Consider the following 14,072-nt stretch of genomic DNA (forward strand, 5'->3'; position numbering starts at 1 on the left):
AGCAGCCCAGGAGCGTGGGGCAATGGCATGCAGCCCGCCCGCTTCTCCTAAGCATCCTCCAAGCCGTTGGGGGAAAGGGAAGGTTGTGAATATAAGCCACACTTTAACTTTCCGCTGTCAGAATTTGGAGAAAAGGTGTCGCTTATATTCAGGCCAATACGGTAAGTAGGGTATGCAGCTTGGGAGTACTTCTGGACCCATTGCTGTTGCTTGAGGCTCAGATGGCCTTGGTGGCATATAATGCTGAACTATACATAGACATACACACACCTCTATCTCAATCCTAAGTGGTCTAATACAGATGACGGTATTCGAAACATTTCCCATTTGCTCTGCGATGGTCTTATTGGAGCCCTGAAGCAATAAGAGACTCAGAAAAGTGGCCAGAGAAGGACTATATAATAAGATATATTTGGTCTTTTTACTTCTCTCTTCTTCTTTTTACCAAATTGTCTGGATTTTGATTTATCCATGATCTCATACCTATCCTGCTTTTTTGGGGGGGGGGAGAATAGTGGTTGTTTGTTTGTATGCATTTTCTTTTTTATATATTTTGGGACCTTAATAAAAATAATTTTATATTAGGTCTTTCCTAGCCCCTTTATAGAAACTACAATAAAATAGCCATGCAGGAGAAAGAGACACACCCATCAGAATTATTAGAAGGGCAGCACCTATCGTTCATTGGGGTTTTATATTATCTGTCTTCCAGTGAATTGGGAGGGAGAAGATTAAACCTTGCATAAGCACAACAGCTGTACATACAGCCTTCCTTTGTATGAGTACTGCCTGCACACTTCTGTGAGGTCTGGTGCAAGTTTGATGTGGCCCAGTGTGCCTGAACCCCCCAGTGATGTTCTCAGCTCCTTCCACAGCTAAGATTTTCGGGGAGAAGTGCAAAGGTCATGCATAGGCCATCATGCATGTTTATTCTGAGTATCTTGAACAGGGGTAGGCAACCTAAGGCCTGTGGGCCGGATGCGGCCCAATCGCCTTCTCAATCTGGCCCGCAGACGGTCTGGGAATTGGTGTGTTTTTACATGAGTAGAATGTGTCCTTTTATTTAAAATGCATCTCTGAGTGATTTGTGGGGGCGTACCTGGTGTTTTTACATGAGTAGAATGTGTGTTTTTATTTAAAATGCATCTCTGGGTTATTTATGGGGCATAGGAATTCGTTCATTTTTTTTTTCAAAATATAATCTGGCCCACCACATGGTCTCAGAGACAGTGGACCAGCCCATGGCTGAAAAAGGTTGTTGACCCCTGATCTAGAAAGCTGCAACTAGCCATGGGAGACATGTCTGTCACCAGCCATTGCTCTTCCAGTGTTTCCTATGTCACATTGTAGTTTGAAGGGGCCTCAAGAGCTGGAGGATATCCGCAGGGGAATGCACACATTCATTGCTTCGGGAGCTAGCGTTTTATCCTGCCCTTTATGTTTTATTTACTATGCACCAGATGATGCATTCATCTAAACACTTTGATTTTCAACCATGCAAGGAAGCACAAGGAAAAGAAAAGGCAGAACAACTATTGTGGTTGACTGCCGAGACTAGTGTTTTTGGTGGCGCTATAGGATATAAAAGGTAACATTTTAAAGTCTTCTAAAGCTCCATTGTGATCAAGTACAATTAATTTAGGCAGTGTCAACTGGAATTAGAGACTATGCTTTCTGCAGAGCTGCAAAACCCTATCTCCTAATTGCTATGTGCCGCACCAGCTGAAAGATATACTTTGTGCTTTTTAAAACAATAATATATACTTTTGTCATCCCTACAATAATACATAATGACACCCAATTGCTAAACCAATTGTTCAGTGCCGCTCTTTCTTGACTTTTGGGGCTCATCCATTCAGCAGTTGCACACTTGATTCCCTTCCTGGTAACAGTGGGTGGTTATCCTCAAGTTATACAGGTTACTACAACATGTTGTGTTGCTTAAAGCTACAGTGTTATGGAAGAAACAATACATTTTCCAAGTTCATTTGTTTCAGGGGAATTTGACTGTACTTTACTCATCTGATAACTGGGGGGGCGGGGGTGATACGTGTGGGTACCTTCCAAACCAATGACTCCTGTGTCTATGAGGTTAAAATTTAGAAGGAATAAAGCTGCTGAACCAGCCAAACCAATTCCTTTATTAAGGTCTTATTTGGCTAGTACAGCCATTTGCATGTCCAAAGAGGTTGTCAGTTGCTGTGGAGATAAATGGGTGAGATTCTTTCCGTCTCACCTAGCTAGATGCCACAACATTCTAGGTTGGAGAACAATAAGGCAAGAGGACATCTGTGTGTGCACATGTGTGCATGCTTTGTGCTGAACCCTAAGCTGTGACTTGAGGTTTTCCCGGAAGCCTAATGGGGAGGCAATGGGGAGAGTGTTTGTGCTGTGAGCCCCTGCGTCCTATGCTCAGGCTGTATGTATGTGTAAGAAAACACTGTTAGCAATAATACTAATAATAGCAATAATAATTGTTGTTGTTGTTTAGTCGTTTAGTCGTGTCCGACTCTTCGTGACCCCATGGACCATAGCACGCCAGGCACTCCTGTCTTGCACTGCCTCCCGCAGTTTGGTCAAACTCATGTTCGTAGCTTCGAGAACACTGTCCAACCATCTCGTCCTCTGTCGTCCCCTTCTCCTAGTGCCTTCCATCTTTCCCAACATCAGGGTCTTTTCCAAGGATTCTTCTCTTCTCATGAGGTGGCCAAAGTATTGGAGCCTCAGCTTCACGATCTGTCCTTCCAGGGAGCACTCAGGGCTGATTTCCTTAAGAATGGATAGGTTTGATCTTCTAGCAGTCCATGGGACTCTCAAGAGTCTCCTCCAGCACCATAATTCAAAAGCATCAATTCTTCGACGATCAGCCTTCTTTATGGTCCAGCTCTCACTTCCATACATCACTACTGGGAAAACCATAGCTTTAACTATACGGACCTTTGTCGGCAAAGTGATGTCTCTGCTTTTTAAGATGCTGTCTAGGTTTGTCATTGCTTTTCTCCCAAGAAGCAGGCGTCTTTTAATTTCGTGACTGCTGTCACCATCTGCAGTGATCAAGGAGCCCAAGAAGGTGAAATCTCTCACTGCCTCCATTTCTTCCCCTTCTATTTGCCAGGAGGTGATGGGTCCAGTGGCCATGATCTTGGTTTTTTTGATGTTGAGCTTCAGACCATATTTTGCGCTCTCCTCTTTCACCCTCATTAAAAGGTTCTTTAATTCCTCCTCGCTTTCTGCCATCAAGGTTGTGTCATCAATAATAATAATAATAATAAGCAATAATAATAAGCAATAATAATAATACCGTAATAATGACACCACTGTCTCCATTGGCATTCATTCCAAGGAAGTTGAATCCTGGACAAACACTGGAACCCCTGGAGTCTTCTGCTGCTCAGAGATTGGGGCGCATGCAGCAATAATATATAATATTATAGAAGCAGAGATAGTGATGGACAAATAGTGATAATGGGTGTGGGTGGGTGTTTGGAAACACATTTGTTTCCAATTCTTGGGAAATACCGGTAAGTAGGTTGATTTGTAACACATGTATATTTAAAAAATAAACCTAACACACACAGAAATCCATGGCTGCATTCTGTCTTGAGCTGCATTTTTGAGCTCGCATGTGGTATACCATTGAATTTTTTTCTTCCCTCATTAATGCCAACATATATTCCCCTCTCCCAGAAAGGGAATATCTGGAGATATTCATTATCCATGTTGTTTCCCACAGATTTATTTAAAGTAGGCTACAAATTGCCTCCAGGCTTGCAACATCAAATTACAGGGGCTATCGGTTTGCATTAGTCACAATAACAAGCATTCCTACGACTATGAAGCTTGCAGGGCACTGGTTAAGAATTGATGCTACACAACTGTTTTGTTTTAATTCCTATTCTCTGCACAGGAAATCTCAGCCAAAACAACTTGAATTGGGCTGCATGATGAGTAGACCACCTGCCTTAAAGAAAACTGAACATCCTAGCTTTCTTTAAAATGCCAAATTACATATGCCAGTCCTGAATCTATAAGTCTGGGGTGCCAAAAGGTAGGAGGAATTTCTACTCCTGTTCCTGTGGGCACATATTTATGTTTTAAACCAGAGAACATTGGTGCACTATACAAATAGGACCATGCTGTCTTAAACGCAGGGTGTGTGGCAGCTGCCACTAACCTCCCTAAATTTATTGTCTCTATTTGTACAGAGGCTGTACAAGCCTTTTTTCGTATGGCTGCATTTCCTTGTGACACCATTCTCTCACCCTCCAGGTGTCCTTTCTTTTGGATCAATAACCACAGAAGTCCACAAAGGCTTCTCTTCAGATTCTAGGCATGCTGATTCGAGTAGTATTCTTTGCTGCCTTTGCTCTTTTTCTACCCATTAAGTTACATATTCATTCTGATTGCACATGGCTTGTCATGAAAATGCCAGTGATTCTATTGAATTCCACTACATTTGAAGTATCTTGTAATACAGAGCTCCCAGGCTTGAACATTTGCTCAAACAAGTGGGTTATATCTACAAAGTCAATATGACATCTAGAAAGTCAGAGAGTCAGGCATTAGGCCAATTTACAATGCAATCCAATGCCTTTTAATCCTACAGCAAATACACTGTTCAGTGAGGTTTACACTCAGCTAAGTGCATAGATTGTGCTGTAAGGATTACAGCAAAGTCCTAGGCATTGACAGGTGGGTGGCGTTATGGATCTGTCATAGTGGTTCACAGGTGTGGAGAGCACAGGATCCAACCTGCTGGTCAGATTTTGTTCCACACACCTACTCTAACCACTACATGGCTTTAGGACTGGGCGATGTATCTATACATCATCCCAAATTGGTTTGAACTCAACGTCATGGTAATAGTTTCATAATACAGTGGTACCTTGGTTTTCGAACGTAATCTATTCTGGAAGACAGTTCAACTTCCGAAACGTTAAAAAACCAAAGCATTTACTTATGGAAAACTCAATATGGAAGCCATGTGGCAAGTTCAACTTCTGAAAAGCGTTAAAAAACCGAAGCAAGTTAATTCTGGGTTTTTCAAAAACCGAGGTACCATTATATTCAACATAGTGATATATCACAAAAACCATATTTGTATGTGCTGTGTAAAAAAATCACAATTTGGGGGAAATCATGAAGCTGGTCATTGCTTCTCTCATGATTCATGCCACCCCTGTTGTTCTGTTGGAGGTTGAATTTTACAAACCTCAGGTCACTTTAGACCAGGCATCCCCAAACCTCGGCCCTCCAGATGTTTTGGACTACAATTCCCATAATCCCTAACCACTAGTCCTGTTAGCTAGGGATCATGGGAGTTGTAGGCCAAAACATCTGGAGGGCCGCAGTTTGGGAATGCCTGCTTTAGACTCTGCAACTCTATAGCCCCCAATCACAAAGTCTCCTGCACATGTTCAGCTTAGCATTATATCCAAACCGGCCGGGACTCTTGGTCTGTTTCTCCTGGAGAAACCACAGACAGTAAGTCATGCCTCAAAGCTTGGATGCAGCTCATGGTTTGTCTGGAGCAAGATAAACCATGATCCTGGGTTCAGACATAATGCTAAATGAATCCATGGCTTAGTTTACAGCAGCACAGCCAGAGATGAAGAAAAGTAGCTGTAATATTTTATAGAGAAACCAACATATTTGCTCATTTACACTAAGGCTATGTGTTTGTTAGGATCTCTGCCGGATTCCTACTTGTGTGTAGGACCTCCTGACAGTATTCACCATACATTTAAAGCACCTGACCTTCCCCAAAGAGTTGTGGGAACCCTGGCTTATCCTTCACAGAACTACAGTTCCCAGCTCCCTTATATATTTCATGCTTTTATATTGTATTTTATGTTGTGAACTGCCCTGCTATATATGGATGAAGGGCAGTATACAAATGTACTAAAATAAATAAATTACACAAGAACCAAGTCATAGACTCTCTTTCAATGCCATGCTGAACATGCAGCTATCAGGGAGGCCTGGGGCTGGTGGGTTTCCTTCCACGCATTTAGCCTAGACACCTTTCCTTTGTGATATCTAAAATGCCTGTCTTTGGCAAAAGAACAACAACAACACCCTCCTTGCTCCTCTACAATTTTGCTTTTCAGAACTTGCAAAATCTATGCCAGGCTCGATCGCTGAGATAGCTCAGAGTCGGTAATAGACTCTACAGAACACCCTGACTAAAGAAAAGGACTTGATTACAAACCAAATTTGAAGCAGGATGTTGGATGAAAACTGAGCTCAGAATGCTACATTCGCTCCTGGCTGTTTGCCCCATTGCTCTTTATAGTCAGCAAGCCGGCATGGAAGCATTTGACTGGATGCTGACTGCATAAAACTCGGGGCTTGCTTCTCCATTAAGTTTCTGCCTGGAGAATTCTTGCCCTGTGATATCATTCCATGAGATTTCAGTTCCCTGCTTTGGCCAAGCAAGTGCTACATTCTTTTGCCCAGCCGGAGGGAAAAGTGATGCCCAGAGAGCCCACACACTGCACTGCTGACATCACCCACGTAGATGGCAGCTGGGGCAGTCCAGAAGGATCAGGGCAGAAAGGATCGCCAGTGCATGTTCTTGGCTGAGGCTGAGAGTTAAAAAACCTCCTCGCTTCAGGAAAGCTTAGATTTAAACATGTCATTTCCCCTTTACAGACAACCATTTGAATTTCAACCCTTGTGGACCTGCCCCACTTGACCATTTTACCCTCGGTGAACTGTGGCTCAAGTTCAAACTTGCTGTGCCCACAGTGATGCAACCTCCATGTGCTTTGAGGATGCAGTCCGATAAATGTTTAGGATGGAGGTGCTGCTTGGTAGTAGCCTCTTTGGAACTGTTCTGACACCCACGGCAAATATTTATCCATGTAATGTTAGAAAGGGGTGGCAACTTTTCATAATGAGTACCGGCACTTCTCTTCAAAATATGTTCACCTATAATTAGCTATTCAAATGGCTAAACCCCAAGATTCTCAGGAATGGAAGGGCCATAGCTGAGTTGTAGGGAATCTGCTCTGCATGCAGAGGGTCCCAGCTTCAATCCCCAGCATCAGCAGGTAGACCCAGGAAGGGCTTCTGCCTGGAAGCCAGGAGAGCTGCTGCCAGTCAGTGTAGACAAGATTGAGCTAGATAGAATCATAGAATTGTTAGAAGGGACCCCTAGGATCACCTAGTCCAACCCTCTGCAATGGCAGGAATCTCAACTAAAGCATCCATGACAGATGGCCATCCAACCTCTGCTTACAAACCTCCATGAAAGGAGAGTTAACCATCTCCCAAGGGAGGCGATTCCACAGTTGAACAGCTCTTACTGTCAGAAAGTTCTTCCCAATGTTTAGTGGGAATCTCCTTTCTTGTAATTTGAATCCACTGGTACAGGTCCTACCCTAGATAGCTCAAGAGGAAACTTCTATGTGACAACCCTCAAGATATTTGAAGAAGGTTATCACATCTCCTCTCAGATGGAACAATGGTTTGACTCAGTATAAGACTGGGTTCCTATGTTGTCCTACAAAATGAAATAGGCTTGTAGACTAAATCAGTAGTGACCAGTGGGTCAGTGCAACTGGGGCTGTGTTGCTCTGCTTCCCAGCATCATGCTTTGCTGCCAGTTACTGCAGGAGCAAGGGGCAAGGTATCGGGGAGCTTGGCATGATGCAGTGAAGCATCAGCAGTGGTGAATTGGCTCTGCCACTGCACCGGATGATGCCAAGCTCCCTATTGGCTTGCCCCACCTCTTCTCCCTCTCGGTAACCAGCAGCAACATGAGGCATTGAGAAGTCAGCAGAGCAATGCAGCTCCACCCGCTCAAGCGCCACTGGCTGCTACTGAGCTAAGTGAAAGAAACCTGTAAATACAGTTCTTTTAAAAGATTTGTCATTGATCCCCCTCTGCAACTATTCCAGTGCCATGCAGAATGCCTTTATGTTGCCTGAATTGTACGGAGCCAACAAAATCCCTTGGCTGAAGCAAAATTGCCTCTCCTTAAGATTCCTTCGCCTGGGTGGGGCACCCAGCCCACATGCTCATAGTTATCACTGCAAGCAGCAAATTAGTCCAGCAGACATGCTGTCCTCTCACTTGGCAATGAAATCCCTGCTAAGAATACACTTTGCTGGCTTGAGCTTAATAAATCTCTGGACGTCTGGGTGTTCAAAAGACCCCCCCAGAATTTGGTTCATGTAAAACTCTAAAACTGGTCATAGAACCATGCTGATGTTTTCAATCAGAAATCCCCATGTAAAGCATACTATAAAATAAAAATTGTTACCTAAAGATAAGGCTTTGAATTTATCCCCTGTTTCTGAAATTCATGACAACACTCTCAAAGCTTAAGTGATCTAAACTAGGGTGCTAAACCAGAACCTTAGCAGAAGAAGAAGAAAAGACATGAACCCTATACTAGAAGAAGGTATGACCATAGCTGCCAAGTCTCCCATTTTAACGGGAAACCCCTGTATTTTAAACCATTTCCCGCTGGCAGCCCGGATTGGAAAAAAATCCCGTAAGTCCCCCAGATTTCCTACCTGCCATGGAGGCTCCATTTTGGGTCCTGGTGCCACCCAATTTCCGGTGCCCATACATGGGTAGCACGGCACCGGAAGTCGCTTCTACGCATGTCCAGGGCACCGAAAATTGGGCAGAGCGGCACCGGAAGTTGTTTCTATGCATGTCCAGACATGCGTAGAAGCAACTTCCGGTGCCGTGCCGCTGCTGATCCCACATTTTTCAGTGGGAGACTTGGCAGCTATGGGTATGAAGAAGATTCAGAATAGGGTCTGTTGAGCTACAGAGGCACTCAGAATGCATGTCTTGCCTTACATCCTTTGCTAATAGTTCTGCTGTGAGTTGGATAGTGCTGTGGATCTGTTCTCCCCTCAGATTGCAGGGTGCCACTGATATAAAACTTCTCCCCAACAGTGGAGTGTTCTGCATCCACACACAGTTGTGCACCATGCTGATGTGTCAGGCAGCTCTTTTTGCCCTGTTTGTTTGTTTTGCTTTTGCATCACTTTATTCTTCTTTCCACCTGAACATCGTCTGTTCCCTGTGGGAACAGCTCCTTAATTAACCCTTACTTTATCTCACAACCATCAGATGTAAATTAATAGTCCCTGGGGGGGGGGGTCATCTTTCCAAGGTTAATCAGCACAGCAACCACCTGTTATTGCCGATCAGATTTAAATCTGCAGAGTGCTGAGTTGCTTGGTAATGTACGTCACTTGAAGAGTCATCTACACAGCAAAGGGTGGCTTGGATTTTTGGACTTGAATGGTGCAAAATACATTTAGGTTAAAAAAAGATCTACAAGTAAAATCCCTTGTCTGAAGCAGAATAAATATAAACATAATAAGTTGATAACTCCACTTAATTCTCTTAGACCCTGCATGATCTATAGCTCATATAAGCCCGCCCTGTGGAACGCCCTCCCATCAGAGGTCAAGGAGATAAACAACCACCTGACATTTAGAAAACACCTAAAGGCAGCCCTGTTTAGGGAAGTTTTTAATCTGTGATATTTTAATGTATTTTGGTATTTGTTGGAAGCCGCCCAGAGTGGCCGGGGAAACCCAGCCAGATGGGCGGGATATGAATAAATAATAATAATAATAATAATAATAATAATTTATTATTTATACCCCGCCCATCTGGCTGGGTTTCCCCAGCCACTCTGGGCGGCTTCCAACAGAAATATTAAAATACACTAATTTCTTAAAGATTAAAAGCTTCCCTAAACAGGACTGCCTTCAGATGTCCTGTAGCTAAAGTGGTACCTCAGGTTAAGAACAGTTTCAGGTTAAGAAAGGACCTCCGGAATGAATTAAGTTCTTAACCAGAGGTACCACTGTACTCTAAATTACAGTGGTACCTCTACTTACGAATGTTTCTACTTACGAATGGAGCTCCGTCTGCCATCTTGAATAGAATTTTTTCTACTTACGAATTTTTAGATAGGGTTGCTTCGACTTATGAATTTTTTTGACTTACGAATATGCGTTCAGAATGTATTAAATTCATAAGTAGAGGTACCACTGTATACCAAGCCCACACTGTTTCCAGGAGTTGAGTGATCTGTTAAAAAACAAGCAAATTGGAAACCCCCAAGCCAACTGTGTTTAAAACAAGCGACTTTCTTCATTTTTCTTTTCTGAGGAAGTTGTTTTACTTTATATGTTCATTTGTTTAAAGGAACATTTAGCACAGCCAACATTTTTTAAATTGCAATGAAGTATAAAATTAAATCATTGAAACATCATAAAATTGTAATATAAAATACAGAACAAATTATTAACACCGAATCAAACTAATTCTGTAAAAATGCTAGTGAAACAAAAATATTTTAAGCAGGTAAGAAAATATCATTATGGCCATGTGGATAAATGACAAACGTTGATTTTGATAACTTTTATGTACTAGGCTTTCCCTTCCAGCAGCCCTTATAAGAAAAAAGGGTTAGAATCAGTGCTTTTTTTTCTATTTAAAAAAATGTTTAGGAGTACTCTCATTTTTACTCTACATCACCATTTTATAGTTCAAATTGGGGGAAATAAATACAGTAAATGGACAAAAGTAAAAAGATCCAAAAATGTTTAGGGGTATGCATACCCCTGTGACCCCCAGAAAAGAAATCTGGTTAGAATACATATGGCAGCTACAAATCAAAGCTTCAGTGTACCAATATGCAAGCTTCAATTTACCAGATCTAAAATTATATGTGATGCATTTAAACTTAAATAGCTGATCCATATTGTTAGACTTGATCAAGGAATCCCTTGGAAGTCTTCCTGGGGATTCTCTCAATAAGAGCCTTCTCTTTTCTACTACTCATGCACTTTGTTATTTAAAAAACAGAAAATCCATTCCTTCAGACTCCTTCAGATCATATAACACAGTAGGTGCTGTCTTATTGCCTTCGGGGTGGAACTGCACTGTAGCACAAGAGTTGGTGGAAAGCTTTTCAATCAAATCACTCCAATCGCCATAGGAAGCTGCTTTCTATCAGGTCAGAAGATTGCCTATGATGTCAGTCCTACTCACAGTAGACCCAATGAAAACAACAAACAAGACTAACTTAGATCCATTGATACCAGTGGATCCACTCTTAGTTGGAGACAAACCACATACTTTATCTATCAAGACTAGTATTTTCTGCAATGACTGCAGCTCTCTAGGGTCTCAGGCACAGAGAGAAATTTCCATCACCTCCTACCTGACTCTCTTAACTGGAGGTACCAGGAAGTGAACCTTGGGCTTTCTACAGCCACAGAATGTGTACATCTCCCAAGCTGTGGTTTCTCCACCAACCCCCACCCCAGTTGTTCAGAGCACTATTGCTAGGAAGGAAAGAAGGAGGGTTATTGGTTTGTTTTCATTTTCAATTACCGTATTGTGTCTTTTGTGTTCTCATTTTGTATTTTAATGTTGTGAACTGCCCTGTGATCTTTGGATGAAGGGCAGCATACAAATTTACATCATCATCATCATCAATAATTGCATCTATGGGGCTGCTTCTCAAGAAGGTTAAGGTAAGGTTTATTCATACATGACATGGCATCAGAGTGCTTCATTGTTCCTAATTATTTTATTACAGTTCATAGAAAACCATGCAAATGCTTTTTTTTAAAAAAAAATTACAACCTATGCTTCTGATTAGCACAGTGCAATGTGTGACAGGATCCGAGGAAAATAAACTTCCTCAGTCAGGCTAAAGCAAGAGTTATTTTGAGACAGGCAGGATGTTGGAGCCAGACTGAAACATCTTGAAAAATGTCCTACTACTTCCTATTTGCTCTGCAGTGGAAAATAAGGGAGCTCAATTTAAACCTATCCTGCATTTTCAAACTCTAAGATAATTTATCAGCATCTTTTTTCTAAAAATGAGTTTTTAAATTCTAGAGTATTCTTCTAGACTAGAGTACTTTTTTTCTTTCTTTTAAAGAAACTTTGCTTCCCAAAATCAGTGTCAGCCTGGCTGAAGCTCAGAAACCTCTATGGATCCTCAGTTTGAATTCCACTTCCACTGTGGAACTATTGGGCATGCTGTTCTCTTGCTTTGCCATCAAATTAAAATTGCCATTATACCAACTTACTTCACAGGGTTGGCAAAGCCAGTGGTTTTTTTCCCTAGGGGTACACTGTACCGGCACCTCCCCCCCCCAAAAAATGTTAAAAGCATAGCTCTTACTGTAACAATTTCATGGTGAGTACTGGCTCCTTTTCCCTCCTAGAAAACACAATTATACTGTAAAACACTGTGTAAATGGAAAGTGCCAAAGGATTATAATTTGTACATTTTCCCCTGACGTTATATGCATTTCTTGAGAGTTAAACAATTTTTCAACTGAAGATATCAGCATATATTTAAGGAAAACAGGTTATTTTAACAGGCTCTTAAACTATATACACATACCGTATGTGAGAGTCCATGTGGTGTAGTGGTTAGAGTGGCAGGCTAGCAATGAGGAAAGCCAAGTTAAAATCCTCTCTTAGACATGAAGTTCCAAGGGCGTACCCACCACGGGGCAAGTTAGGGCAGCTGCCCTACTCTAGAAGCCAGCTGGCCCCCCCCAAGCTAAAAAGAAAGAAGAAATCTCAATGCAAAAAGCGGGGCGCGTGGCCCCAGCCAGAAAGAAACAGACCAGCCCTCCCCCCTTTCCCCTTTTCATAACCCATCGCACTTTCTCCTCTCCCCCTCCCACTATCGAGCTGCAAAAGCGGTGGGGTGTAAACGTAAGAGACGGAGGGATCCTCGCTTGTTCTCCCCACCCCACCCCGACCACCCCCACCAAGAAGTCACTTCTTTGTAGTTTTCTCCCCTGCAGCAGGAGAAACAGACACTCCCCCAATTCGAAATACAGTCAGTCAGCAGCAGCAAACGCACACACGCACGCACACACGCACACACACACACACACACTGCAGGCTCCTTCAACCCTTCCAAGATCCTCCCTCCCCCCACTTTCTCCCCGGATCGAGGCACTCACACTCACTTTTCTGGCTGGGTGCCTTGATGTCTATGCAGAGCAGCTGCAGGGGCAGCTCAGCCAGGGACAGTGGCTGCGGAGCCAGCCCAGGAGGCACAGTGGGGAGCCGGGTGGGAAGCAGAGGAGGAGGAGGCTGAGCCGTCTGCGCTCGGGGCAGAAACAGCGCACCCGGGCGATGGGGCGAGCTTCCCAGAGGGGCGACCAGTGCCGTGGGCAGGGGGGCAGGAGGGGGTAATTGCCCCCCCTAGAAGCAAAAGGCTAAGGGGCGCAGCGTGGCAGCCCCAGGCTCCGGCTCCCAGCACAAAGCTCCAGAGGTGCGAGGGGAGCGTAAGCGGAGGAGCGCTAAGCGGGAGCGGGGAGTGTAAGTGGAGGAGGCAGCCACAGGCTTGCGTTCCCCGCGCACCTCTGGAGCTTCGCGCCGGGAACAAGAGCCTGGGGCTGCCTCCTCAGAAGAGCTGGGAGGACGCAGGCCACGTAGCCCCGCCCACATTCCCACTGTGGCCCTTCCCCTCCCGCCCCTTGCCCCCTTGCCCCCCCCAATTTTGATCCTGGGTACGCCCCTGTGAAGTTCACTAAATAACCTGGATGCCCCACTGAGCTACTTAGAAGAAATGTGGGCAATAAATGAGGGTTGTTGTTTTTTACAAGCTGTTGGGCAGATGGGACATTTGCCCCTCTTCTTTTTGTCTGGTTTGATAAGAACTGATCTTAATGATGTTAGGCAACAGTCTGATATCATTGCTCCAATAAAAAATCAGGAAGTTGTCTAAGATTTGAATGACATTTATGCATTAACCCTGAAATGTTTGGTCCAAATTGATTCTATGGCTTCAAGCAAACTAAAACCGCGTTACATATGCCAAGCATAGGTGCAGCATGCCATAAGAGGTGCTTATAAAGTTAATCTCTAGTGTGGAAATAGGAAACTCAGCACCATAGTGATGTCAACCTCAAACTCTGGAATTCTCTCCTGCTGGGTTTTCTTTGCTGCTTTGGGAACATGGTGCATGAAGCCGCCCTCAGGCATTTTGTGCTTAGCCAAGGATGGCAAATCTAGTAGATGGGGAGGAAAAATCCATGTACGGTGGC

The 14,072-nt window shown here is 43.6% G+C and overlaps 1 long non-coding RNA gene across 1 annotated transcript in view; it reads right to left on the reverse strand.

The window, feature by feature from the left end:
• The window catches only part of LOC118089725 (uncharacterized), a 33,226-nt gene extending 19,760 nt beyond the window's left edge, over nucleotides 1-13,466 (reverse strand). The window contains exons 1-3 of the long non-coding RNA XR_004693175.2: nucleotides 12,990-13,466; nucleotides 12,410-12,571; nucleotides 12,185-12,223 (exon numbers count right to left, since the gene is read on the reverse strand). This is a non-coding gene — a long non-coding RNA (uncharacterized LOC118089725). The remainder of the gene's footprint in view (nucleotides 1-12,184; nucleotides 12,224-12,409; nucleotides 12,572-12,989) is intronic.
• Between the last annotated feature and the right edge of the window lie 606 nt (nucleotides 13,467-14,072).

This window comes from Zootoca vivipara, chromosome 8 (genome assembly GCF_963506605.1).
Source record: "Zootoca vivipara chromosome 8, rZooViv1.1, whole genome shotgun sequence".
Classification (NCBI taxonomy): Eukaryota; Metazoa; Chordata; class Lepidosauria; order Squamata; family Lacertidae; genus Zootoca; species Zootoca vivipara.